At 43.8% G+C, this 27,634-nt stretch overlaps 1 long non-coding RNA gene across 1 annotated transcript in view; it reads left to right on the forward strand.

Annotated features, from left to right (window-relative positions):
* The window catches only part of LOC128773837 (uncharacterized), a 142,537-nt gene that overhangs the window by 19,040 nt on the left and 95,863 nt on the right, over positions 1-27,634 (forward strand). Inside the window, exon 2 of the long non-coding RNA XR_008418294.1 lies at positions 9,502-9,609. This is a non-coding gene — a long non-coding RNA (uncharacterized LOC128773837). The remainder of the gene's footprint in view (positions 1-9,501; positions 9,610-27,634) is intronic.

Here is a 27,634-nt window from a genome sequence, read left to right on the forward strand (position 1 = left end):
GAGAGACTGTGGATACGTGTGTGGATGGGGGAGGGGCAGAGAGAGAGACAGGGAGAGAGAATCCCAAGCAGGCTCCCCACGGAGCCTGATGTGGAGCTTGAACCCATGAACCATGAGATTATGATCTGAGCTGAAACCAAGAATCGGACGCTGGAAACCACAATTTAAAAAATAATTTAGCTTCTGGGGTGCCTGGTTGGCTACGTCGGTTAAGTGTTGGACTCTTGGTTTTGGCTCAGGTCATGATCTCATGGTCTGTGAGTTCGGGCTCCAAGTTGGGCTCTGTGCTGTGGGCTGTGCACTGGCAGCACAGAGCCTGCTTGGGATTCTTTCTGTCGCCCTCTCTCTCTCTGCCCCTGCCCGTTATCTTTCTCTGTCTCTCTCTTTCTCAAAAATGAATAAGTAAACTTAAAAAAAAAATTTTCAGTTTCCTATCGACCTCTTTAAAGTTCCTCACTTTACCACTCTTTTTTTTTTTTTTACAATTTTTTTTAATGTTTATTTTTGAGACAGAGAGAGACAGAGCATGAGCGGGGGAGGGGCAGAGAGAGAGGGAGACACAGAATCCAAGGTAGGCTCCAGGCTCCCAGCTGTCAGCACAGAGCCCGACGCGGGTCTCGAACTCACGGACCATGAGATCATGATCTGAGCCGAAGTCGGACACTTAACCGACCGAGCCACCCAGGCGCCCCTTTCACTTTTCCACGCTTAAAACAATATTCCAAGGAAGATACTTTCTGCTGCATTCATATTTTAGCTATTTGCACTCATGGCCTTTCTGTTTGCCAAACTTCGAATATCTTTTACATTTTATAAGGGGTTGTTTGAGATCAGAATCCCTATGCCCAGAAAGTAGACCCTGAGCCAGAACTTAGTGTATAGAAAGTGTCTTCAGGATCATTCTTAGGATCAACACCTGGGGAAGTGAAAGGAGCAGGGCCTGGTGGAGGTGAATGGTGCTACAGACAGAGCAAAGGTGTCAGCTGATATCCCAGGGAGCTCTGAAGCTGGGATGGCCCTTCAGAGTTGCTATTGACTTTGAGATAGGGGGACCAGATTCTCCACTCTAACCTTGACCAGTCAATGGATGAGGTGTACTTAGAAAGGGAGCATGATCTTAAGGCAGTTGATTCTTCTTTGCTTTTGCCAACTCCTGGACAGGCTTCAGCTGAGAGATAGAAGCCAGCAGCATTCCTGGCAGTTGGGATAATGAAGTTCTCAGTCCTCAAGGTGGAATCTGGGATGACGGATTGCGACAGGGTTGAAAATGCTGGCGAGACTCACAGTTCTTTGCGGCGAGTGACTTCTCTGCCATATCTGGTCTTCCACAGGCCTGGGAGGGGGAGTGTGGCTTTGTTAAACCTAATTTGGTCCCAGGTCTTTGCATTCTGGGTCTTACCCAGTGGTTTACCTTCGAACTTTGGGTGGAGTTCAGGTGCTTCCTGGCACGTAGAGTCACCATTTCTAAGGTTCACGTGGCGGATCTGTGAATTACACATAACTCCTCTTCTTGCCCCAAGAAGATGCCCACACCAAGCCCTGCAGATCTAAAGGGATCGTGGGAAAACTGGCCTTCCCAGGACCTCGATGTGCCAAAGTGGGCCTCACGTCTTCCTGATCTTTTAACATCCTACATCCTCGCTCAATCTGGACCTGATAGTCCTTGATCAGATCAGAAATCAGTCAGTTTTGATCTTGGATGTTGAAGGAATTGCTACCCAGGCATTGGCTTAAATATTTCTAACAGATTTGAGGGGAAATTTCTAGGCCCCCACAGAAGGCAGGCATTTTGCAGGGTCCTTTCGGTTTGTATTTATTATTATCTACAACCAGAGAACAGAGAGATGTACCAGAGGCCCCTAGATATAAAAGGTTATAGAGGTTCTTCTGGAAGCCTAGCTGTATCTACGGTAAGACTCATTGAATACTTGTTGAAGAATCATATTCATTGCTTAAAAGAATGCCAAGGGCCCACTCAGACGAGTTAAGGAGGGGTCATGGGAGATGTTAAGGCAGGTGCTGAAGGTGGCCACCTACAGAGCATCTTAATAGACCTTTCTCGGGGCACTTGGCTGGCTAATCCGGAAGAGTGTGCGACTCTTGATCTCGGGGTTGTGAGTTTGAGCCACACGTTAGGTGTAGAGATGACTTAAATAAATAAAAGGTAAAGACCTTTCTCCCCGAGATGGTTCAAGCCTTTTTTCTTCCAGCTTGCCACGTACTCACAAAAAGAATAGTAATAAGCCTACTGCACTGCTCCTTGAGTCAGAGGAACTTGACTAAACTTCGTCCATGTGCAACTGTAAAGAAATCAGGTAACTGCCCTGAACCTCAGTGTTCTCTTCTGCAAAATGGGAGCAGTATCTGAGCCTGGTTCTTGTGATCGTTCCAATGGCATTAATGTATTAATACCTTACTTCTGGAGTATCACTGAAGCAAAAGGTATTCTGCTTGAGTGAGTTTTTCAGATAACCCATCTATCTAGTAGGTGGCATAATGTTAACTATTTTGAGTGGCAATCTTTAAACATTTTTTTTTATGTTTGTTTATTCTTGAGACAGAGCATGAACAGGGGAGGGGCAGAGAGACAGGGAGGCATAGAATCTGAAACAGGCTCCAAGCTCTGAGCTGTCAGCACAGAGCCCGACGCGGGGCTCGAACCCACATACTGTGATATTGTGACCTGAGCCGAAGTCGGATGCTTAACCGACTGAGCCACCCAGGCACCCCTTGAGTGGCAATCTTTTAGAAACTACATTATACATTATATACATTATACATTATAAATCTTTTAGAAACTGCATTATACGTAATACATTGAAGTTTTTTTTTCAGGTTTATTTACTTATTTTGAGAGAGAGAGGGGGAGAGTAAGAGAGAGCATATGAGCAGGAGAGGGGCAGAGAGAGAGGGGGACAGAAGATCCGAAGCGGGCTGGTTGTGTGCTGGCAGCAGAGAGCCCGATGAGGGGCTCGATCTCATGAACTGTGAGATCATGACCTGAGCCGAAGCTGGACGCCCAACCAACTGAGCCACCCAGGCACCCCAAATACAGTGGAGTTTTTGAAAGTCGTTCACAAGAAACATAATCTTCTTGATAACTTTGGTCACCATTATGAATATCAGCCATAGTATTTTGATATCATGAACTCCATTTAAACTGTGTTTTTTCTCAATTTTAACTTTCTGTTGAAGTACACTGTACATCCAGAAAATTGCACAAGCCAAACACAGTTGGGTAGTTAGCACACAGATAAAGAAACAGAGCATTACCAGCATTCCAGAAGCTTGACTCCTGCTCCCTTCTAGTTACTACGTGCACCCCTCCAAGAGAAACCATCATCCGGACTTCTAGTAGCATAGGTTAGTTTTGCCTGAAGTGTTATCTCATTGCAAATATTTTATTTAACAAGAGTAAATGATCATCTCTTCTTATGATCTCACAATTTTTATGTAATTTAGTACACTTTGATTCTGCTTTGTTAGTTGTTTTTCATCAATTCATCTATTCGAGCTACATTTTTTAAAGTTTTATTTATTTTTTAATTTATTTTTTATTTTTTTATTAAAAAAATTTTTTTTTTACATTTATTTATTTTTGAGAGACAGAGAGAGACAGAGCACAAGTGGGGGAGGGGCAGAGATAGAAGGAGACACAGAATCTGAAGCAAGCTCCAGGCTCCCAGCTGTCAGCACAGAGCCCGATGCGGGGCTCGAACTCATGAACGGTGAGATCATGACATGAGCTGAAGTCGGGCGCTTAACCGACTGAGCCACCCAGGCAAGGCACCCCTATTCTGTTTTTGTTTTTTTAAGTTTATTTATTTTGAGAGAGACAGGGATAGTGTGAGTGTTTTCTTAGTGCCCCTTACCCATTTAGCCCATCCCCCCCCCCCACACCCCCTCCAGTAACCCTCTGTCTGTTCTCCATATTTATGAGTCTCTTATGCTTTGCCCCCTGTTTTTATAGTATTTTTGCTTCCCTTCCTTTATGTTCATCTGTTCTGTGTCTTAAAGTCCTCATATGAGTGAAGTCATATGATATTTGTCTTTGTCTGACTAATTTCGCTTAGCATAATGCCCTCCAGTTCCATCCACGTAGTTGCAAATGGCAACATTTCATTCTTTTTGATTGCCGGGTAATATATATATATATATATATATATGTATATATGTATATATGTATATACACACACACACACACACACACACACACACACACACACACACACCACGTCTTCTTTATCCATTCATCTGTCGATGGACATTTGAGCTCTTTCCATACTTTGGCTATTGTTGCTGGGGGTGCTATAAACATGGGGGTGCATGTGTCCCTTTGAAACAGCACACCTGTATCCCGTGGATAAATGCCTAGTAGTGCAATTGCTGGGTCGTAGGGCAGTTTTATTTTTAGTTTTTTGAGGAACCTCCATACTGTTTTCCAGAGTGGCTGCATCAGTTTGCATTCCTACCAACAATGCAAAAGAGATCCTCTTTCTCCGCATCCTCGCCAACATCTGTTGTTGCCTGAGTTGTTAATGTTAGCCATTCTGACAGGTGTCAGGTCGTATTTCACTGTGGTTTTGATTTGTATTTCCCTGATGATGAGTGATGTTGAGCATTTTTTTCATGTGTCGGTTGGCCATCTGGATGTCTTCTTTGGAGAAGTGTCTATTCATGTCTTTTGCCCATTTCTTCACTGGATTATTTGTTTTTTGGGTGTTGAGTTTGTTTGATAAGTTCTTTATAGATTTTGGGTACTGAACCTTTATCTGATATGTCATTTGCAAATATCTTCTCCCATTCTGTCGGTTGCCTTTTAGTTTTGCTGATTGTTTCCTTTGCTGTGCAGAAGCTTTTTATTTTGATGAGGTCCCAGTAGTCCATTTTTTTTTGTTCCCTTGCCTCCAGAGACGTGTTGAGTAAGAAGTTGCTGCAGCCAAGATCAAAGAGGTTTTTGCCTGCTTTCTCCTCGAGGATTTTGATGGCTTCCTGTCGTAAATTTAGGTCTTTCATCCATTTTGAGTTTATTTTTGTGTCTGGTGTAAGAAAGTGGTCCAGGTTCATTCTTCTGCATGTTGCTGTCCAGTTTTCCCAGCACCACTTGCTGAAGAGACTGTCTTTATTCCATTGGATATTCTTTTCTGCTTTGTCAAAGATTAGTTGGCCATACGTTTGTGAGTCCATTTCTGGGTTCTCTATTCTGATCCATTGATCTGAGTGTCTGTTCTTGTGCCAGTACCATACTGTCGTGATGGTTACAGCTTTGTAGTACAGCTTGAAGTCTGGGATTGTGATGCCTCCCGTTTTGGTTTTTTTTTTTCAAGATTGCTTTGGCTATTCAGGGTCTTTTCTGGTTCCATACAAATTTTAGGATTATTTGTTCTAGCTCTGTGAAGAATGCTGGTGTTATTTTGGGGCACCTGGGTGGCTCAGTCGGTTGAGCGTCCAACTTTGGCTCGGGTCATGATGTTGCGGTTTGTGAGTTCGAGCCCCGCGTCGGGCTCTGTGCTGACAGCTCAGAGCCTGGAGCCTGCTTCAGATTCTGTGTCTCCTTCTCTCTCTGCCCCTCCCCCACTTGTGCTCTGTCTCTCTCTGTCAAAAATAAATAAATGTAAAATTTTTTTTTTTTTAGAAAAGAATGCTGGTGTTATTTTGATAGGGATTGCATTGAATATGTAGATTGCTTTGTAAAATGTATCGACATTTTAACAATATTTGTTCTCCCTATCCAGAAACATGCAATCTTTTTCCATTTTTTTTTTTGTGTCTTCTTCAATTTCTTTCATAAGCTTTCTATAGTTTTCAGTGTATAGATTTTTTACCTCTTTGGTTAGATTTATTCCTAGGTATTTTATGGGTTTTGGTACAAGTGTAAATGGAATCGATTCCTTTATTTCTCTTTCTGTCGCTTCGTTGTTGGTGTATAGGAATGCAACCGATTCTCTGCGTTGATTTTATATTCTGCAACTTCGCTAAATTCATGACTCAATTCTAGCAGTTTTTTGGTGGAATCTTTTGGGTTTTCCATATGGAGTATCAGGTCATCTGCAAAGAGTGAAAGCTTGACCTCCTCCTGGTCGATTTGGATGCCTTTTATTTCTTTGTGTTTGACTGCAGAGGCTAAGACTTCCAATACTATGTTGAATAACAGTGGCGAGAGTGGACATCCCTGTCTTGTTCCTCACCTTAGGGGGAAAGCTCTCAGTTTTTCCCCATTGAGAATGATATTAGCGTTGGGTCGTTCATCTGTGGCTTTTATGATCTCGCGGTATACTCCTTCGATCCCTACTTTCTTGAGGGTTTTTATCAAGAAAGGATGCACATTTTGTCAAATGCTTTCTCTGCATCTATCGAGAGGATCATATGGCTCTTGCCCTTTCTTTTATTGATGTGATGAATCACGTTAATTGTTTTGTGGATATTGAACCAGCCCTGCATCCCAGGTATAAATCCCACTGGTCGTGGTGAATAATTTTTTTAATGTATTATTGGATCTGATTGGCTAATATCTTGTTGAGGATTTTTACATCCATGTTCATCAGGGAAATTGGTCTATAGTTCTCCTTTTTAGTGGGGTCTCTGGTTTTGGAATTTAGCTACATTTTTAAAAAAAGTTTATTTATTTTGAGAGAGAAAGAGACAGCATGAATGCGGGAGGGGCAGAGAGAAGGAGAGAGAGAATCCCAAGCAGGCTCCTTGCTGCCAACCAGCATGGAGTCCAACACGGGGCTTGATCCCAGGAATGGTGAGATCATGACCTGAGCAGAAAACAAGAGTCGGATGCTTAAGTGACTGAGCCACTCGTGCACTCCAAGCTACATTATGTGATACCTGTTATATGCCTGACACTGTTCTAACAACTGAGGACAAGACACACCCAGTCCTTGACCTTGTGGAATTCACATGGGAGGACAGACAAAAGTAAACATAGAAAAGTACTAAAGATTGTCTTAAGTGTTATGATGGGAATCATTAAAGTTCTAAGATAGGGAGTAGAGTGAGACACTTCTTTTTAAATTTTTAAAATTTTTGTTTAATTCTTTGTTTACTTTTGAGAGAGAGAGAGAGAGAGAGAGAGAGAGCGCGTGTGAGTGAGCTCGAGTGGGGCAGGGGCACAGAGAGAAGAGGACAGAGGATCCGAAGCAGGCTCTGTGCTGTCAGCAGAGAGCCTGCCTGACATGGGGCTCAAACTCAGGAGTCATGCGATCGTGACCTGAGCGGAAGTTGGATGCTTAACTGACCAAGCCACTCACGTGCCCCTCAACATTTTTAATTTTAATTTTTTAAAGGTTTATTCAAGTCATCTCTACACCCCGTGTCGAGCTCAAACTCACGACCCTGAGATCAAGAGTTGCGTGCTCCTCTGACTGAGCCAGCCAGGTGGCCCTAGGGAGTAAAGTGAGACGCTTTTGGCGGAATTGCCCTGAAACACATTTTTCAAGAGGGACATTGAGGTTAAGCAAGCGCCAGCCATGCAAAAAGTCAGGGGAAGCATGTAACAAAAGTAGAGGAACAGGAGGCTCAAAGGCCTTGCGTTGATCCTAGAGCTTAGCATATTCTAGGAACTTATTATCAGGCCCATGTGGAGGAGGTATTTTGAACAAGGGAAATGTGGTAAGGGTGAATTTGGAAAGATGAGCAGAAGAACATTCATGTAGCGTCTTCTAGGGCATATGGTGAGCATGTTGGATCGTATTTTCCGAGCACTCGGAAGCAGTTGGAAGATTTCATGGAGGGACATACAACGATGCGATGTTTGTTCTAGCCTCTGTGGGGAGAGTGGATGGAAAGAGAGAAGCATGGACGTGAGGAGGAGGGAAGTTACGAGGAGGGGCGTTAAAGCCTACACAACAGGAATGGAGTCGCTCATTGCTAAGCCCCTTGTCGCCAAACTGAGACTTAGAGTTTTGGCTGTCCCCAGATTGGAATCTTAAACCAATCAGGAATCACGTGCTGTACATGAGTTAGGTAATCTGCTTGATAATCCCTACCATCCCCTGTAAGGAAAGTAATCTTGCAATAACCAACCCAACTTTTGCCTAATATTAAACTTCCTTGTTCCTTCTCCCTTCTGCCTAGAAAATCTCTTGCCTGTGCAGCCCTTTCTATTATCTAAACTGGATGGTGCCCGATTCGTGAACAGCTGAATAAAGCCATGAAATCCTTTAAAATTTACCCAGTTGATTTTTTTTATTCTTTAACAGCAACTACTGCTGCAGTCCTTGTGGAAAGGGCTAGCGGCTTGGACCAAGGTTGAAGCAGTGGAGCTGGAAACAGCAGGCGCGTTCCGGACCTGTTTTGTAATCAGAATTGACAGGGCTTCTCAGTCAGTTGGGTGTGGTGTACGCGTGCGCGTACATGCGCTTACGCGCGTGTACGTGCGTTTACATGCTGTACGTGCGCTTACGTGCCTGTATGTGCGTGGCCGTGCGTGGCCGTGCGCTTACCTGCTGACGTGCGAACGTGCACCCAGAGGGGAGGGACGTGGCCGAGGAGAGGTGAGGGAAAGGTAGGAGTTGGGGTTGACTCCTGGATGACTCCTAGGAGCAGCTAGAAGAATCGTGGAATGGTGGCGCCGCCATTTATTGGGGGGTGGGGAGGAGGGGAGGTTGGTTTTTTTCCCCCTCGGTGATAAAAATAAAGCAATATGTTTTCCAATGAAGTGGCCTCAGAAAACCTACTCTAGTACTAGGTGAATGTTCGGTAAATAAATGGTAAATAAATGAATAGCCTTTAAGATCGACTGTTAACTTTAACTTTACGTATGTATAAGTAATCTCTGTGGCCAAGTGTGGGGCTCGAACTCCTGACGCCAAGATCAAGAGTCGCATGGTCTACCGACTGAGCCTGCCAGGCGCCCCCCGGAGATGAACTGTTAACTTTCATCACTGTCCCCTTTCATTACTTGCCCACACCTTCAGATTTTCTTGTCTTTAATCTTATGAGGCCTGGAAACCCAGGTAACATCCTGTCAGCTCCGTGCAATTCAATCTTTATCATCATTCCTCTTTTTTTTTTTTTTTTTTTCCCCATTCCCTCCAGTTCTGGTAGAACCTGTGCTCTGGATCCTATCCTTTAGTATTGTGAAATAACAAAAGTCAACCGAGTACATTTGAAGATCTAATTGGCTTTATTAAGCGATTCAGGACCCTGGTAGCATCCCATCTCGAAAGGAAGCAGGGCGGGGCAAAGAAGTTACTAGCAAAAGAAAAGAAAGGATCCCTTCAGGCCTGGATGGCTGCCTTTAGGGGGTGGGGATGAGGAAGGAAACAGCCAGGATTTTAACCTACAGGTTACACTCAGGGAATTTCAGATCCGACTGTTGGAAGGTGACACTCCTGGGAGAGGTTGAAGCTGAAAGAGTCTTGATTTGCTGTCGTGGGGGGCAAAGGATTCCATGTTTCCCCCAAATGTCTCCATTTGGGGCTGTTTTTTTATTTTTATTTTTATGTTCGTTCTAAGATTTTTTTTGTTTTGTTTTGTTTTTTTTTTTTTTAGCAAGCTTTACACCCAACATGGGACTCGAACTCACAACCCTGAGATCAAGAGTCGCAGGCGGCACCGGCTGAGTGAGTCAGGCACCTCAGGCTTGTTTCTATCTAAAAGGTATTCGTATCATCTCTAGCTATTTTTACTCTCTCCCTCTTCATCGCTGCATTCTCCCTTGCCCCCATTATTTTTAGCCCCTCCTTTTCTCTGCTCTCATCCCATCAAAATGTAAATACGCTCGAGTTTCTCCCATTAAAAAGTGATGAGAGAAAACCAGGCTTTAAAGGCCTGAGCTAGGAGGAAAAAGCCATCTTAGGTTTCCTTCTAGGTCGGCATGATTGTGTGTAAACTTGGTTTAAACAGAGCCTGATGCCTCACCTGCTTTGTGAGCACCTGCTTTGTGAATGCGTTGCCTAAAGGAAAACCACCTTGTTCTTGAGACAACACCAGTGCTCCTACCCCCTGCACTCCTTGATGTGAAACCCCTTGACTCCTGCCTATATGCTAATCTATAATCTGCGCTTTTTTACAAGATGTAAAAAAGTACATAAGTTCGTAAAAACGGTTCATTCTCCAGAGTACCCTCTGGAGTGAACAGTGTGTTTCTTGGGCAGCTGTCCTAATTTAGGGTGGAATAAAATTCTCTTTGTTTCTTTTAATGTTGATTTATTTATATTTGAGGGAGGGGAGGAGCAGAGAGAAAGAGAGAGGGAGATAGAGAATCCTAAGCAGAATTTCCTATCTGTTAGCGAGAGTCGGGGCATGAGCCCATGAACCAGGAGATCGTGACCTGAGCCGAAATGAAGAGGCAGACGCTCAACCCACTGAGCCACCCAGGCGCCTCTCTCTTTGTTACTGTTAGAGATTCTAAAGGGTTTGTTCATTTTGCCTCTACAAAAGCAAAAGCAAAAAAAAGTCTCTTTTTGTCCCCTCCTGCTTCCCCTATTGCTTATTCCATTCTTTCTCATTTCCTGGTTCTCTCATCATCTAGCTCTCACAACCCCTTTGCACAACCAAACTTCTAGAACGAGTTGGTTACACTTGATGTTTTTCCTAGTTCTGCTCCCACTCTTTAGAGATCTGTATTCTGGCTCTACCACTAGGCTCAGTCTGGTTTTGCCAAGCTTTTTTTGTTTTTTTTTTTAATGTTTATCTATTTTTGAGAGAGAAAGAGAGAGAGAGAGAGAGAGGGAGAGAGAGAGAATCCAAAGCAGGCTCCAGGCTCCGAGATGTCAGCACAGAGCCCAACATGGGGCTCAAACCCACGAACCGTGAGATCATGAGCTGAGCCAAAGTCAGGGGCTTAACTGACTGAGCCACCCAGGCACCCCTGGTTTTGCCAACTTTTGTCAATCAGCTGCTTATCACTGAGCTAATGAACATTTGTTAGCTGTCATTTTCTTTGGCTTGGTTTTTTTTTTATGTTTTATTTTTGAAAGAGCAGGGAAGGGGCAGAGAGAGAGGGGACAGAGGATCGGAAGTGGGCTCTGTGCTGACAGCAGAGAGCCTGATGTGGGGCTTGAACTCACGAACTGCAAGATCATGGCCTGAGCCTAAGTCGGCCGCCTAACAGACTGAGCCACGCAGGGGCCCCATTGTCTTTGCTTTCATCAGCACTCATTGTCTCCTCTCTCCTGGAAGCCCTCTTTCCTTTTGTTTCTGGAGCCATCACACGTTTCGATTTCTACCTACTTTTCCGGAGGCTCTCTCTCTGACTCCTTCCCTTCTGCCTTTTCTGGATGGTTTTTTTTTTTGTCTTTCGTGACGTTGACTTAGGGACCCTCTCTTTTCACTCTATGTCCTCTGAGTGGGTGATCTCATCTTCTTGTCTGGCTTCCTTTACCAAACACAGGGTGAAGACTCCCAAGTCAGATCTTCCATGAGAGCCCCAGACAGGAGTCATCCGCCTGCCACTAAAATGTCATCACTTGTATGTGGGCACTAGAAGTTCACTCAACAGGTCTAGAATAAAATTCCTCATTTCCCCCAACATAATTGCTACCTCTCCTCTCCTTTATTATCTTAATGATCTGCACGATCATCTACCTGGCTGAAAAAATCACTTCCTCCAAGAAGCCTTCTGTGATTGTCTGCCCTAGTTTAGGTCTCACTGCCATGTATTCCTTTAATTCTCTTCCAATAATGGCATGCACACGATTTTATTACAGCCATTTATTTAATTATCTATATCCTTCTATACAATGTAAGGTTTGTGAGTGCATGAACTTGTCAATCTAAAGTTGTCGGGAGGCAGTAGTTTAGGAAGAACATTCATTTGGGATCAGAGAATTGCAATTCGGGGTACACAGACTTGGGTAGCAACCCATATAGTGTCCCACTGAGGGAGCAAAAGTCAGGGTTTTTAAAGTGTAAAAGGAATGCCTGTATATGTTAAGATTTTTCTTAATGTTTATTTTATTTTTGAGAAAGATAGAGCAGGGAAGAGGCAGAGAGAGAGAGGGACACAGAGAACCTTAAGTGGGCTTTGTGCTGACAGCAGAAAGCCCGATGCAGGGCTCGAATTCACGAAGTTCGAGCTGAAGTAGGACGCTTAACCGACTTAGCCACCCAGGTGCTCTTTGCTCCTTGATGTTTTGACACGCCACCAGTCGTCTATTGATTCTGGTTTTCTTAAAATTGTGAAGACTATTTTGAAAATATTATTAGAGCCTGAACATCTTAACATGGTTTTTTAGTTACGCTCAGCATTTTTCTACCTCAACGATTTGAAGGTTTATAGATGAGCTAAGGCAATAAATAGTCCCAGGGTAGCAAGTTGTCTCAAAAGTGTAATTTAATGCCTTCTTTTCAAAAGCAGCTGTTTGTTGTTGTGAGTATGCAGTTCCAAATCCGAGATTATTTAACCTAGATGAAAGTAAGAGCATCTGACCAGTGAGGTTGAGGGACTCCAGACTTTTCTGAAGAACCGGACAACCAGATGTTCCCCTTGGGTCCTAGGCCATGCCACGTGCTCACCAATCCCATTTCATTTTCCAGTATCTGGATGCATGGGAAGGGGACAGTCCCCGAATTCTGTTGCATTTAGGTTTCAGTTACATGGCTGGATTCCGGATAATGAGTTGGCATGCGAAACTGAGCGGAAGACACGTTTTCTGAATGGTAGAGCTTCAGAATGGTGGAGCTCCTATGCCTTGGGTGACTTCAGTGTGCAGCACAATCTTCCACTGAGTGTTACTGATCACCTGATTTAAGTAAGGAATAATCTTTTGTTGGGTTAGGCTGCTGAGATTTGAGGGTTTTCTGATGAATCTACCCATCATTGATAGGAACCTGGGACCGAACTGAAAATTTATTTATTTTTAAGTGTATTTATTTTGAGAGAGAGAGTGAGGGGGGCGGTGGAGAGAATCCCAAGCAGGCTCCACACTGTCAGCGCAGAGCCCGACGGGCAGCTGGAACTCACGAACCCGGAATTCACGACCTGAGCCAAAACCCAAGAATTGGATGCTTAACCGACCGAGCCACCCAGGCACCCTCTGAACCGAAAATTTGGAACTGAGGTTAGAATTTTACTCTGGTTCCTAGGCAAACATTTCAGAAAAAGCTACTTTACTCCACAACGTGGGAGAGTTTGTAAGTAAACCGGCATTTTGCTGGGGTCCTTCCCTTTTTTAAGAGAGATCATTTACTTACTTATAGATATAACCAGAGGGTTTCGTTTTATTTTTTTCGTATGTTCTCTCCAAACCTTTTTTTTTTTTTTTAGAGGCTTAGTGTTTCCTGTGGCATCCGGCTTAACTGTGGGAAGACTTCCAGGGCCAGAAATCACCAGTGTTTTCTCTTTTGGAGATATGAGGTCTGTCTTCTGGGTACCCCATCCCTAAAGGGATAAAGTGTTTTTAGAAAAGAGGAACAGAGAGCCGAGAGAGAAATTAAAGTTCTTGCTTCATTTGACTTTCCATTTCCTGAGAGATGTACCTAGAGCCCTTGATCTTCCCTTGGAAACGGTCACTCTCCTCCAGCTCCCCCCAACTGCCATTTGGCTTTTCTATCCTTAGCTTTGCCTTTTGCTTCCCAAGTACCCTTTGTTTCACATCTCTCAGTCTGAATACTCTCTCTTCCTTGTCAAAAAAATCGCATCCCATTTCACGTGGAAAGGCCTCTGTGTTCAACACAGAGATGCACCACCGAGATCCGTCTGGAAGAAAAGATGTGCTAGCTAGTGGTGAGGAGTGCAATTAGCAGACAGCTTCCAGCCCTTGGCTCTTCCAGGGTGGGCCTTGTCTGCAGAGAGCTGCCTTGTGGAGGTCATGCCCTTCCGGCACAGCCCCCGTCCAATGGCCGAGGGAGGGCGTGGTATAAACACCCTGTTATTTTGGCCAGATGGGAGAGATCTCTGATGATCAATTTTTTTTTTAGGATTTTACTTTATTTTTTAAAGTTTATTTATTTTGAGAGACAGAGAGAGAGAGAGAGAGAGAGCAAGCAGGGGAGGGGCACAGAGAGAGGGAGAGAGAGAAAGAATCCCAAGCAGGCTCCACACTGTCTCAGTGCACAGAGCATGATGTGGGGCTTGAACTCACGAACCGTGAGATCATGACCTGAGCTGAAATCAAGAGTTGGACGCAAAACCACCTGAGCCACCCGGGCCCCCCCAAAGATTTTATTTTTAAGTAATCTCTGCATGCCACGTGGGGCTCGAACTTACAACCCTGAGATCAAGAGCAGCCTGCTTTACCGACTGAACCAGCCAGGTACTCGGCAGGCAATTCTATCTTCAGAGATTCCCCTTGGGATTGAATTAATCAGACCGGCTCGGTAGCCCAGCTTCTCCTTTTGTTCCCCTTCCTTTCAAACATGTTGATTGCTAATAAGCATCTTGCACCCCAGACTCTGTCACAGCATCTTCTTCCTGAGAGCTCAACCTGTAGGAGGCTGTCTGGATCCTGTCTGGTTCCTGAATTTGTCTGCCAAGTATCCTGCATATTTCTGGGTAGAACTTGCTTGATGTTTATGGCTGGTTGGTCAGCAGGCAGTAGTGGGAGTAGGGTGTGTGAACGGGTGGAGACCTACTTTTGTCCAAGGGGACTGTTGTCAATAACAGCTCCATTACTCAGTGACTTAAGCACCTCTTTTTTTTTTTCTTTTTTACATTTATTTATTTTTGAGAGACCGAGAGAGACAGAGCACAAGTTAGGGGAGGGGCAGAGAGAGAGAGAGGACACAGAATCCAAAGCAGGCTCCAGGCTCTGAGGTGTCAGCACAGAGTCCGACGTGGGGCTCAAACTCACGAATCGTGAGATCAGGACCTGAGCCGAAGTCGGACGCTTAACCTAACCAACTAAGCCACCCAGGTGCCCTGTCTTAAGCACCTCTCTTAAGTGCTGCCATTCATTTCCTTTAGAGATCATACAGTTCAGATACATACTGGGGAAAAAACATACTCCCCCAATTAACAAAGGGCTGTCTGCTTTAAGAAAAATTTTTTTAATGTTTTATTTATTTTTGAGGGAGAGAGAGGGAGGGAGAGAGAGAAAGAGAGAGAGAGAGAGACAGAGAGAGAACGAGTGTGGGGGAGGAGCAGAGAGAGAGGGAGACACAGAAGCAGAAGCAGGCTCCAGGCTCTGAGCTGTCAGCACAGAGTCCGACGTGGGGCTCAAACTCACGAATCGTGAGATCATGACCTGAGCTGAAGTGAGCCACCCAGGCACCCCAGGGCCGTCTGCTTTTAGAGACAGTGGAAAATGTGGGTTTTTATTTTTTGGGTTTTTTTTTGTTTTTTGTATTATTTGAGAATAATACAACTGCTAACAGTCATATTTCCGCTGTAATCCAGTGATTCAATTCTGCCATAGAAAAGAAATTAATTGGGATAGGTGAAAGTCATAACAAGTGTTAAGCATCAATAGTAAGCTCATAATAGGCAAAATTCAGAGGATGTGTTAAGTACAGATAATGAGTAATCATGTGAAGCAGGCAGAATATAAAAGGTTTTAAATTTAGATAGTAAGTCATCTAATTAAAAAAAAAAACGTTTTAATGTTTCTATTTATTTTTGAGAGACCGAGAGAGACAGAGTGCGCGTGGGGGAGGGGCAGGGAGAGGGAGACACAGAATCTGAAGCAGGCTCCAGGCTCTGAGCTGTCAGCACAGAGCCCGATGCGGGGTTTGAACTACATCATGACCTGAGCCGAAGTCGGAAGTTTAACTGACTCAGCCACCAGGTACCCTAATAAGTTAGTCCTCTTAAGATAATAAATGGAATATGTGATTGAACAGACAAGACCGTTCTTATGAGTAGAGGGTGGTGATGGGAAGACCAAAGCCACATCGCCATCATGCTACCTCTGGCTGACAGTTATGTCACCCCTAAACTGGCCACCCATTGGTATCAAACATCCTGTAGGGGAACAGTTATGGCTTCACATGTGTTCTTCCCAAGAAAAACGAATGACTCTCATAGCTGTTGAACAGGCTTACTGACAAGCTACATGTCCAAGTGTGCTTGTCTCTGCGTCTCCCCAACTGGGCAAGTGTATACCTGTAATCTCAGGAATCTTCAATGTGCGAGCTGAGAGCCCACAATACGTAGTTTGTAACTACACCATCATTGGGGTAAGGCTGATGTGGAGAGGGGGGAGAGAGAGAGATGGACAGAAAGAGAGAAATATTGAGGAAGAGTGGGAGAGGGAGAGAGAAAAGGAGAACATTCGAAGGATTCAGATGTGTGGTTCTTCCACCCCTGCCTGTACACTATTCTAAGTATATTAAGCTATCCCATTTCTACCTTCTTGTTCCTCACTGTAGTTTACTTATTTTTTATTTTTATTTTTTAAATGTTTGTTTTATTTTTATTTATTTTGAGAAAGAGACAGTGTGAGCGAGGGAGAGGGAGAGAGAATCCCAAGCAGGCTTTGTACTGACGCGGGGCTCGATCCCATGAATCTTGAGACCATGACCTGAGCATTTTAGTCAGAAGCTGAAATCAAGAGTCAGACGCTTAACTGACTCAGTCACCCAGGCACCCTTCCTCACAGATTTAATAAACTGTGTCTTTATTATTTGTATCATAATGTGGTTTGTGAATCTTTCTGTTCTGTAACCTCCAGGATTTTGGGATACCTTGGCTGATAGTGATGATGGCCCCCATTTTGTCAAAGTGATTTCCCACATGATAGAGTAGGTCACCATTACTTTGCTTTCTTACTAAGCAACTCGGCACTCTTAAGCGGCAGTCACAAGGCAACACCACTAATATTTAATCGGAACTTTATCTGCTTTACAGGCAAACACACTCATTTTTGCTTTAGGTGGTAATGGTTTTAAAATAAGTCCAGGGGCACCTGGGTGACTTGGTCGGTTAAGCGTCCGACTTCGGCTCAGGTCATGATCTCAAGATTCGTGGATTCGAACCCCTCCTTGGGCTCTGTGCTGACAGCTCCCAGCCTGCTTCAGATCCTCTGTCTCCCTCTCTCTCTTCCCTGGCCCCGCTCATGCTCTCTCTCTCTCTCTCTCTCTCTCAAATAAAAAATAAACATTAAAAAAAAATTTAAGTCTACAAATTTTTTGCTCCTTCTTTCAAGATGTGGAGTTGAATTTCCTCTTTGAGTGTGTGTGGGCTGGGCTTTGAGACTCACTTCTAATGAATAGCATGGCAGAACTGATGCTATCTACTTCCAGGATGAAGTCATGATGCCACTGTGGTTTCTTCTTTGCTTCTCTCGGCCTTGGATCGTTGTCTCTTGGGGATATCCGCTCTTATTGTGACCCATGGTATGTGCCTGTGCTGTGACCCATCTGGTAGCAGCTGAGGTCTTTGGCCAACAGTCACATGAGTGAGCTTGGAGAAGGCTTTCCTTCTCTGTGCCTGTAGGGTGACTTTAGCCCTGGCCAACATTATGACCTTAGGGCAGCCCCCGAATCAGAGCTACCCACTAGGCTGCTCTCAGATTTTCGACCAACAGAAACTTTTCAATATTGGTTGTTTTAAGACACCAAGTTTCAGAGTAACTTGTTATTCAGCCCTAGGTAACTAATACAATGATCCAGTATGACAGGTTGCCGAGGATGAGGGGTTCTTACATATGAATATTCATGAGAACAGGGTTCTTCCTATCCTGTCTGACTTTATCTGGTTAAACACAGAGAGAGCAAGGAAACCATCCATTTGTAGAGAAGAAAGAATCAACATTTCCAGGTTTTGTGGAATTGCTGGAAACTCTATGTTTAAAACAGGTTCATTTTCATAAAGCTGTGCCATTGTCATGATCTTTAAAAAGCTTGGAATAATTTGCTGTGCCCTTTCTGCGTTTGAATGAGAAATGATATCCCCCAGGGAGTCCATGCCTCATGAGAAGCAAAAACCTTTTGGGGATTTAATGCCTTATCGTGGTCCCTCAGATTGATACTTAACCTAAAATTGTATTTAACACATCAAAACCCAAACTTCCCCTCCTTTCGCATGGAAAAATCTGATTAACTAATTTAGTATTAGGTTTACGTCAAGCTTCGGGGAAGCTCTAAGATTCAATACTTGCAGCAAAGCTGATTTGTAGTCCCACACAACTGAGTATATGTGCTTCTAGTTACCATGACCTGTCTGTCTTGTGGTAATGCCAGAGTCCTGTTTTCTCTTTGAAGATTTGATGAAAAGGTCCAAGATGTTGGGGAGGAAGAACTACTTTGGCCTTCAGTGACTCTTTCACAGCCCCACTTTCCATCAAGGGTTAGCTAAAAATTTTGAGGGGTGACCGTATGCCTTGATTTTTTTTCCCTAGCAGTGCTCTTGTGCAGTTTGGATGGTTCTAGAAATGTGTAGCTTATATAGTACTTTTAAAACTTGGTGGCACAAATACATATTTTTGTGCTTAGATTTGAGTGCCCTCGCTGGGTTGTGAATTCCTCTCGGGCTGTGTGGAACAAAGAAAGCACAGACGGGCTTTGAAACAGACAGATGTGGGCTGGTCCTGCTGCTTTACTAGAAGTATGACTCAGGCGCAGCACATCATGTCCTTAAGGTTTGGTTTTTCTCATCACCAGAAAGAACACAGTGATTTTAGTTTCACAGTGGATTTCTAAGGGCTTGGTGCGATCGTAGATGTCACAATCTGCGACACGGTAGACACTCCTTTTTTCCTCATTTACCCATCACTGTAAACCATTACCATGCCTCTTACTCGTACTTACTCCATGACATTTCATGGCGCCTGCTGTAGTGTTTCACAGTGAATATTTATTCAATTTGTTCTTTAAAAAAAATGTTTTATTTATTTTTGAGAGAGAGAGAGTGAGGGGGAGGGTCAGAGAGAGAGGGAGACACAAGGATCCAAAGCAGGCTCTGTGCTGAGAGCAGAGAGCCTGATGCGGGGCTTGAACCCATTCACCGTAGAATCATGACCTGAGCTGAAGTCGGTCGCTTTTTTTTTTTTAATGTTTTTTTTTTTTTATTTTTGAGAGAGAGAGAGAATGAGAGAGAGACAGAGTGTAAGCGGGAGAGGGGCAGAGTGAGAGGGAGACACGGAATCAGAAGCAGGCTCCAGGCTCTGAGCTCTCAGCACAGAACCCCACGTGGGGTTTGAATCCACAAACGGTGAGATCATGACCTGAGCCGAAGTCAGTCGCTTAACCGACTGAGACACCCAGGTAACGCAGAATTTTTTTTAAGTTTATTTATTTATTTTTTTTCGGTAATCTGTACACCCGATATGGGGTTCCAGCTTATGGCCCTGAGATCAAGAGTCGCATGCTCTTCCGACTGAGCCAGCCAGGCACCCCTTGAATTTATTCTCATCTTTTAATCGTATCAGTAACACTTCGGAGTTTTACAAACTCTGATGGGATCAGAAATAGTTATCGAGTAACCAAATTACTGTGTGCTGTCTGTGTCTGTGTATAATCCTACTACCTAATGAATAGCATGGCATCCATCCTTAGCATACAGCCTTGCTAACACAAAACAAATCAGTCCAGACAGGAGAATCATGGGAGTGCATAATTCTGTCCTTTGGAAACTGCTACTCGCCTTCCTCCTCCCCATGTCATTCAACTTATCTTTTAGAAACAGATTGGTTTACTTTTGTTAGAATATTCATGAGTTCTTCATCATTGTTATCTGAATACCATTTTTATGGTAACCAGAAATAGTGGTTTCAGTGAACTCAGGTAAATCTGATTCATTATTTATTCTTTAAAAAAATATTTTTTATTATTTCTTTATTTTTTATTTGAGAGAGAGAGAGAGAGAGAGAGGGAGAGAAAGAAAAGACACGGGGGTACAAGGGATCAAGCAGGGAAGCGGGGGAGGGCAGAGAGAATCCCAAGCAGGCTCCATGCTCAACACTGAGTCTGATCCGGGGATTGATCCCACGACCCTGAGATCGTGACCTGAGTCCAAATCAAGAGTGAGATGCTCAACCAACTGAGCCAGCCAGGCGCCCCCACTTAGAATTACTTTGATGTCTGTGTTTAACCGATTTTGCCCTCTCTCCCATACAAGTCCATAAACTCCATCCCTCCTTATTTTCCTAGTGCCTCTTGCATCTTGTGGGGAATGGTACAAAACACTGGCTTGCCCTGTGTTTTCTTCCCATTCATCATATCTTTATACGATCTTCCTTCCATCTGTATGTGATGGATAAAGAATAAAGGTTTTGATAGATTGAGAACTGTTGATATTTACCTTGTCAGTAAAAAAGCTTTCACTGAGTCCCTGGACAGCTTAGTGATGGAGTTTGCCAGTAAATAAAACCTAACTAAGAGGTTTTAAAACTCCTTTAAATATTAAGAAAAGCTACAGAATATATTGAGGAAGGGTAGCAGAGAATGTTAGCTTTGGGGCGCCTGGGTGGTTCAGTTGGTTGAGTGTCTGACTTCGGCTCAGGTTATGATCTCACGGTTCTTGGGTTTGAGCCCCACGTTGGGCTCTGTGCTGCCAGCTCGGAGCCTGGAGCCTGTTTCAGATTCTGTGTCTTCTTCTTTCTCTGCCCTTCCCCTGTTCGTGCTCTGTCTGTCTCTCTCTCTCAAAAACAAACATTAAAAAAAAAATTTTTTTAAAAGAGTGTAGCCAAGCATCATTTAAAGTTTTCTGAATGTTGTCAAAGTAGGGACTTTTTCCTTGTGTTGGTGTTTCGTTTAGGTACGCTGGCTCTTTTTCTCTGGTTAACTTTCTTCCGTTTGTTTTTTTCTTCTGTCAGCCCCTGGTCTTTGGGAACTAGGGGTCCAGTTGGGTAAGAAGGTGGTTAACCATGAATTAGAGCACAGGGTCAATTTTACTTAATCCTAGGTGAAGATGAAACATGAGCATTTCAAAGCGTAGTTAATGCATGGGAATTGGAGCAAATAAGTGGAAGTAAATTCTAGTAGAACAGGGATTTAACAAGGACAACAGTGAATCCAGGCACTTTTGAGTTTTTTCCTGCTCTTACTCTTTTTTTTTTAAATTTTGTTTTAATGTTTATTTTTGAGAAAGAGAGAGAGAGAGACAGAGCACGAGTAGGAGAGGGGCAGAGAGAGAGAGGAAGACACAATCCAGAGCAGGCATCAGGCTCTGAGCTGTCAGCTCAGAGTCCAACATGGGACTCGAACCCATGAACGCTGAGATCATGACCTGAGCTGAAGTCAGACGCTTAACCAACTGAGCCACCCAGGCGGCCTGCTCTATCTTGTTCTTAAATGAGATTAAATTTCTACATCTAAATCTGGTGTCTGCCATTCAGTTTTACTTATTTTTTTTAAGTTTTTTTTTCTGTTTATTTTTTATTTTAGAGAGAAAAGACATGAGCAGGGGAGAGGGGCAGAGGGAGAGAGAGAATCTCAAGCAGGCTCTACACTCAACAATGAGCCCAGTGCAGGGCTCGATCCCATGACCCTGGGATGGTGACTTGAGCTGAAATGAGGAGTTGGATGTTTAACCGACTGAGCCACTCAGGCACCCCAAAATTTACTTTTAAGTAATACTACCCCTAACGTGGGCCTCAGACTCAGGACCCCGAGATCAAGAGTCCTTTGCTCCTCTGACTGAACCAGCAAGGTGCCCCTTCCATTCGGTTTCCAACTGGAAAGCTCAGGCCTGATACTTAACTTGGGCCAGATAAGAAACCAGACTTTAAAATTGGATCTGAGGAAACTTGGTTTTTGGAGGTGCTCACCGTGTAGGACAACCATAGATCAGGGGTTTGAGACACTTTTTCCATTATTGTTTCTTTTTTTGGTTCCCTTACAAGTCGTTTCTCTTCTGAGTACGATTAACATTCAGTGCTAGAGCTGATTTATATTATATGCGGATTATCCCAGTCCAAGTAGGATTTATCTTGAAATTGGTGTTCCTTGGCTTTCTTCTTGGCATTCAGACTTGCATCAAAAGGATCCAGGTCATGGTCCGTCGCCAATAATAACTTTACGTTGTGTGGTGTTGTATTCCTCACAGAGCGTTTCCACTTTTGTTCTCATTTCCTCTTCAGGCATCTTTTTTATTTTCACTTTTTCATTTTTTTTTGAGAGAGAACACGCAAGCAGGGGAGGGGGCAGCGAGAGAGAATCCCGAGCAGGCTCCATGCCCGATGCAGGGCTTGATCTCATGACCTTGAAGTCCTGACCTGAGCCGAAACCAAGAGTCGGATGCTTAACTGACTGAGCCACCCAGGTGTTCTCATTTTGTCTTTAGGCACCTTGACGTGGGATCTGTACTTCAGAACCGTGACCAAACTGAAGCTTTGGAGGGGGAGTTGCCCAAGGACGTAGAGCGAGTGCGCGATCGAGTTGGGATGAGACTGCAGATTTGTTTATTTTGCCTAGCCAAGCAAGTTCTTGGTCTTAACTACTCCCCACCCTCCCCATGGTCCAGGAGTGCTTGTGTGCTTGCTCATCTCTGACAGTAGAAATGGCCTCAGATTTCCAATGACGTTCAAATGTCAGTGACGTTCAGATGCAATTTGTCTCTGGCTCTGAAATCAGTTGTCCCAAACTAATCTAATAACTTGGGGCTTTCTTTGTTTAATCAAATCGTTAAGACAGGCAATAATAAAAGACTTTCTCCAATGCCAGCAGGGGTTAATTCTATTATTTCAACTGTTTCTAGTGAAAGTTTTGCTGCTGTAGAATAACTAGAAAATCGAGTTCTTTTCTGGTCTGATTGACCCTTCCTTTACTAGCCTCTTGCTCAATCAGTCGCCTTGATAAGTCTCTCCTAGTGTACTTTTTTTTTTTTTTTTTCAGAATACGAGTTTGCCTTTGTAATATGGTTAGGACTCAAGAGAAAGCATTTGATCTTGGGCTTCTTCATTTGCAAAGCTCTAATGACCTCCCTTTTTCCTGCTCTTAGTACTCTTAGAACCTTTTACGCCCAGTCAGAGTTAGACAAAGACATTTTCATGGAACATTTGGCAGGCAAATTATGGGCAGCAGAAAGGCCGTGCTTGGATGTGATAAAGTAAAAATTATCTTAGATTGAGAAAGGAAAAATCTGACTTGTCATCCAGCAACTTGGGATAACAGATAGAGATAAAGACAGCTGCGTATGATCGGGAAACAGTATTTTTCTCCAGGTTCTTGCAGTTGTAAAATATCATAAGAACCTTTTTTTTTTTAATGCTTATTTATTTCCTTGAGAGAAAGAGAGGGAGGGTCAGAGAGAGAAGGAGAGAGAGAATCCCAAGCAGGCTTTGTCAGTGTGCAGTGGGTCGCGGTGCTCGATCCCACAAATCGTGAGATCATGACCTGACCCGAGATCAGGAGTCAGATGCTTTGCCGACTGAGCCACCCAGGCACCCTGAATTTTGTTGTTGTTGTTGTTAAATGTTTATTTATTTATTTTGAGAGCAAGAGAGAGTGCGAGTTCGAGCAGGGGATGGGCAGAGAGAGAGGCAGAGACCGAGAGAGAGAGAATCCCAAGCAGTCTCCATGCTGTCAGCTGGTTCTCAGGAACCTCGAGATCATGACCTGAGTGGAAGTCAAGAGTCGGAGTTCAGCTTAACCAACTGAACCAAGTTCAGCTTAACCAACTGAACCACCCATGTGCCCCAAGAACCTTTTTTTTTTTTTAAAGCAAAAGATGGAAATTTCTTCAGTTTATTTTATGATGCTAACATTAATATGAAAATGAAGGTCATAATACAAAAAGAAGGAAGGAAAGAAGGTAGAGAGGGAGAGAGGATGGAGGGAGAAATAAAGCTATAGAACAATATCACTTAATTGCAAATAGACTCCACCAATATATCAGAAGAGAACCCAGTATGACTAAGGGGCCAGTGTGGCCGAAGATCAGTTAAACTATTAGCCTAATCCATTTAAGTTATAAATTAAAGTGATAAACACCCCATATGATTATAACATGCACTGAAAAGGCATTTGGTAAAATATAGCCACAAGTCCTTTGAATGACTAGTTCTTTTTTACTCACTAAGAAACTTTGTTCTCTGTTCATCCCATCATTTATCTAAACTCCACTCTCCCCAAACTCGTAACTACCTTTTCCTTTACTGAGAGATGATGCCCCATCGTTCCTCTGTTGTTTCTTCTCACTAATTGCAGTGGGTCGACAAGCTTGACTGTTAGACCACAGGTTTGTCCCTGGTGGCTTGAAGCTGATTGAACTAAGATAGGGGAAGGAAAATTTTTCCTTCTAGCCTTCAAGGTCTTCCAGCTGGTTTTAGAATTGCGGGTACCTGCGTGGCTCAGTTGGTTAAGTGTGCGACTTTGGCTCCCCGGTCATGATGTCACTATTCGTGGGTTCGAGCCCCGTGTCGGGCTCTGCACTGACAGTGTGGAGCCTGCTTGAGATTCTCTCCCTCCCTCTCCCTTTGCCCCCCCCTCAATAAATAAATACACTTCAAAAAAATTAAATTGACATGAGACTATTTAACAGGAGAAAAAAAATCCCAAAGTTTTAATTGAAATGAAATGGCCAAGACAGTCAGATTTTACACTTTTTATTTTTATTTTTATTTTTTTAATTATTTTATTTTATTATATGAAGTTTATTGTCAAATTAGTTTCCATACGAAGATTTTACACTTTTTAGGCAAAGAGACAATAAATCTTGGTTGGGGGGCACTGACAGGACAAAAAAAACTTCGGGAGTGTGAAAAATCCCTAAAAGGAAAGGTCACTTAGAATGAAGTGGGGAGGCCAGCAGGGGGAACTCTCCACCCTTTACTACTCATGGTCAATTGCAGACCAGACAGAAAGAGGAAGACAGACTCCCGTGTATCCCAGCCGTCCCCTTAACAGCCCGGCCAATGACAGTGAGAACTCAGCCAATGAAAAGCCACTATACTTTCAACTCCCAGTTTACTCAGATGGGCCTTTTGTTTATTTTTATTACAGCCTTCAAAACCTAAACTTCCCCCTTTCCTCTATAAAAGAGCATTCTTTTTCTTCGTTCGTTGGACTTGCTTCTGGTTTTCCCTTGGCTTGCTTGTCCCGGATTGCAATTCTCTGCTCTTCTCAAATAAACCCATGTTTGCTGGTAAAATGACTGGCAGTTTTATTTTTAAGGTGAATAGGAGAGTTTCCAGTAGTAAGGAACTCTAAACAGAATTTTGGCTGGGATAGTAAATTAGTAAAAAGTAACAGGGGTCGTTTACACAGTCATCTTGGCTTTAAATTTACCATCTTTGATGGTAAGGATGTCTCTTTACCTCTTGATACAGGGAGGGCACCTTTCATATGGGAGACATATTTCTCGCTTTCTAGAGACAAAGGGGAGCAGGGTCAGAGTGTTCTTTTTGCATTGGCTGCTTCTTAAGTAACTTTTATTCAAAATAGAGTCACCTGGGTGCCTCAGTCGGTTGACTATCTGACTTTGGCTCAGGTCATGATCTCACAGTTCATGGGCTCAAGCCCCACATGGGGCTCTTTGCTGACGGCTCAGAACCTGGATCCTGCTTTGGATTCTGTGTCTCCCTCTCTCTCCGACCCTGCCCTTCTTGAGTTCTCTCTCTCTCTCTCTCTCAAAAATAAATACACATTAAAATAATTTTTTTAAATAATACGTTGGGGTGCCTTGGGTGGCTCAGTCAGTTAGGCGCTTGACTTTTGATCTCAGCTCAAGTCATGATCTCACAGTTTGTGGGATTGAGCCCCATGTTGGGCTCTGTGCTGACGGTGGAGCCTGCTTGGGATTCTGTTTCTCCTCTCTGCCCCTCCCCTGCTTGTGTGAGTGCGCGTGCGCTCTCTCTCTCTCAAAAAATAAATAAACATAAAGAAAAGAATAAAATAAAATAACATGTTGGGGGCGCCTGGGTGGCTCAGTCGGTTAAGCATCTGACTCTTAGATTTCTGCTCAGGTCATGATTTCATGGTTCATGAGATGGAGCCCCGGGTCAAATTCCTGCTTGCAATTCTCTCTCTTCCTCTCTCTTTGCCCCTCCCCGACTTCTAAATAAATAAATAATAAAATAGTATGTAAAAAAACCCCCTGTCAATGTGGTGCATTTTGGGGTAGCCTGACTTTGGTCCTTAAAATGGTCAGTGGGTTGGTTGGTTTTCTTGGAAAAAAAATTGTTCACTCAAAAAACACCAGTGCAAGACTCTTCCTTGAAGGAGAGACTCCGAAGTCTGTCTGATGTTGGCTGATTGTTTTGCAAGTTTCCTGTGGACAAAATGTACCTCAAACTGCTTATTTGAAAGAAGCTCTTCCCCTGGTGTGCTCCCGACCATTGCTCAATTCACAGCCAGCTCAATTTTCCAGTTGAGAATAAGGAAGAAGTCAAATACATTATGTTGGCCTCTAGATACAGGCTTCTCTTAGAAAATGGCATTCTTCACCCAACTGGTCAGTGTTTGCTACACCCTGATGAGAATATTCAGTGGTCCGATGAGTTGGTCTTTGGAAGGACAGCTTCACTTGTGACATAGAACACTTTTGAAAAACAGCCTGGTCTGATTTTTGACCACTCTTTCCATGGCCACATACCAGTTGTGCCCGGTGCCTGTCAGTGTTAAAAAGATCAAGCTCACGGCTTGCAGTCCATTTGGTTTTCTTTTCCTGTTCTGCCTTATTTCTCATCTTGGTTCCGGAAGTCTGGGAAACGTCAGGAAACTTCACTACTTTTCTTTTTCTTCAATAAGTCTAAAACACTCTGTCACTTTTCATCCACAAGTGACTTTTTCTCTTAAACTCCCATAGCTGTTATAAACTACCGAAGCAACCAGCTGTGGAGAAAAATCGAGCCTAAAGTCATTGACTTAAGTCCTATCCTTTCAGGTATTAGTGGCATGTCTTGTCCTGCAAGGACTTTTAACAAAAAAAAAATTTTTTTTAATGTTTATTTATTTTGGGGAGGGAGGGGCAGAGAGAGCGGAAGACACAGAATCTGAAGCAGGCTGCAGGCTCTGAGCTGCCAGCACAGAGCCCGATTTGGGGCTTGAACTCAAGAACTGTGAGATCATGACCTGAGCTGGAGTCGGACCCTCAACCGACTGAGCCACCCAGGTCCCCTTGTCCTGCAAGGACTTTTGACTTTGCTTTTAACTTACTGTGTTACCTTGTGCATGTTTCTTTCCTTCTCAGTTTAAAAGTCCATGAAAGGTAAGTTGTTTCATTCTTTGTGCATGGCTAAGCTTTGTTGGACCCTGTTATTTTGCAGGATTTCCTATTTGGTTTCCTGAGGCCCCTGGGGCTCTGAGTCAAGCTTTGTTTTTGCAAAGGTCTGCTCAGCTGCATGGTGACTCTTTAACACATGAGGGCTTTCTGTGTGGCTGCAGTTTCCATTTGAGACTCTCTGGGCCTCACATAAGGCCACTCTTTCAGGCACCTAGAGGTAACCTTAAACTATCAGCAGTTTTGTCTCAGGACAAGGGCCGAGTTCAGCTGTAGCCATGTTGTGATAGTCCTTGGGGCTTAGAACCAGTGGGGGACCCCTGGGAAAGAAGAAGCCTGTGGGGTAGGGTAACAGTGAGGGTGTGGAAAACCTGGTTGCTTATGGGGATGAGGGTGGCTGGTAAGCCAGAGTGGTTCTAGAGGGGCCAGATGGTGTTGGAAGCAGAGGGATGCCTAGACTAGCAGGCTTCATGCTGTGTGAAACTTGGATGTACGAAATCTTAAAAGGCAAGTGGCTGGTTAAAAAGATGGAAGGTAATCCACTCGCTTCATAAGGGTAGCTAGTCCCAAAAGCCAGGACGTCTGGAGCAACAGAGCCTGTTGATGTGAGGAGACTAAATGACAGGTGGGCACTTCTAGGGT

This window comes from Panthera pardus, unplaced genomic scaffold, assembly GCF_024362965.1.
Source record: "Panthera pardus isolate Hobbes unplaced genomic scaffold, ASM2436296v1 HiC_scaffold_27, whole genome shotgun sequence".
Lineage (NCBI taxonomy): Eukaryota > Metazoa > Chordata > Mammalia > Carnivora > Felidae > Panthera > Panthera pardus.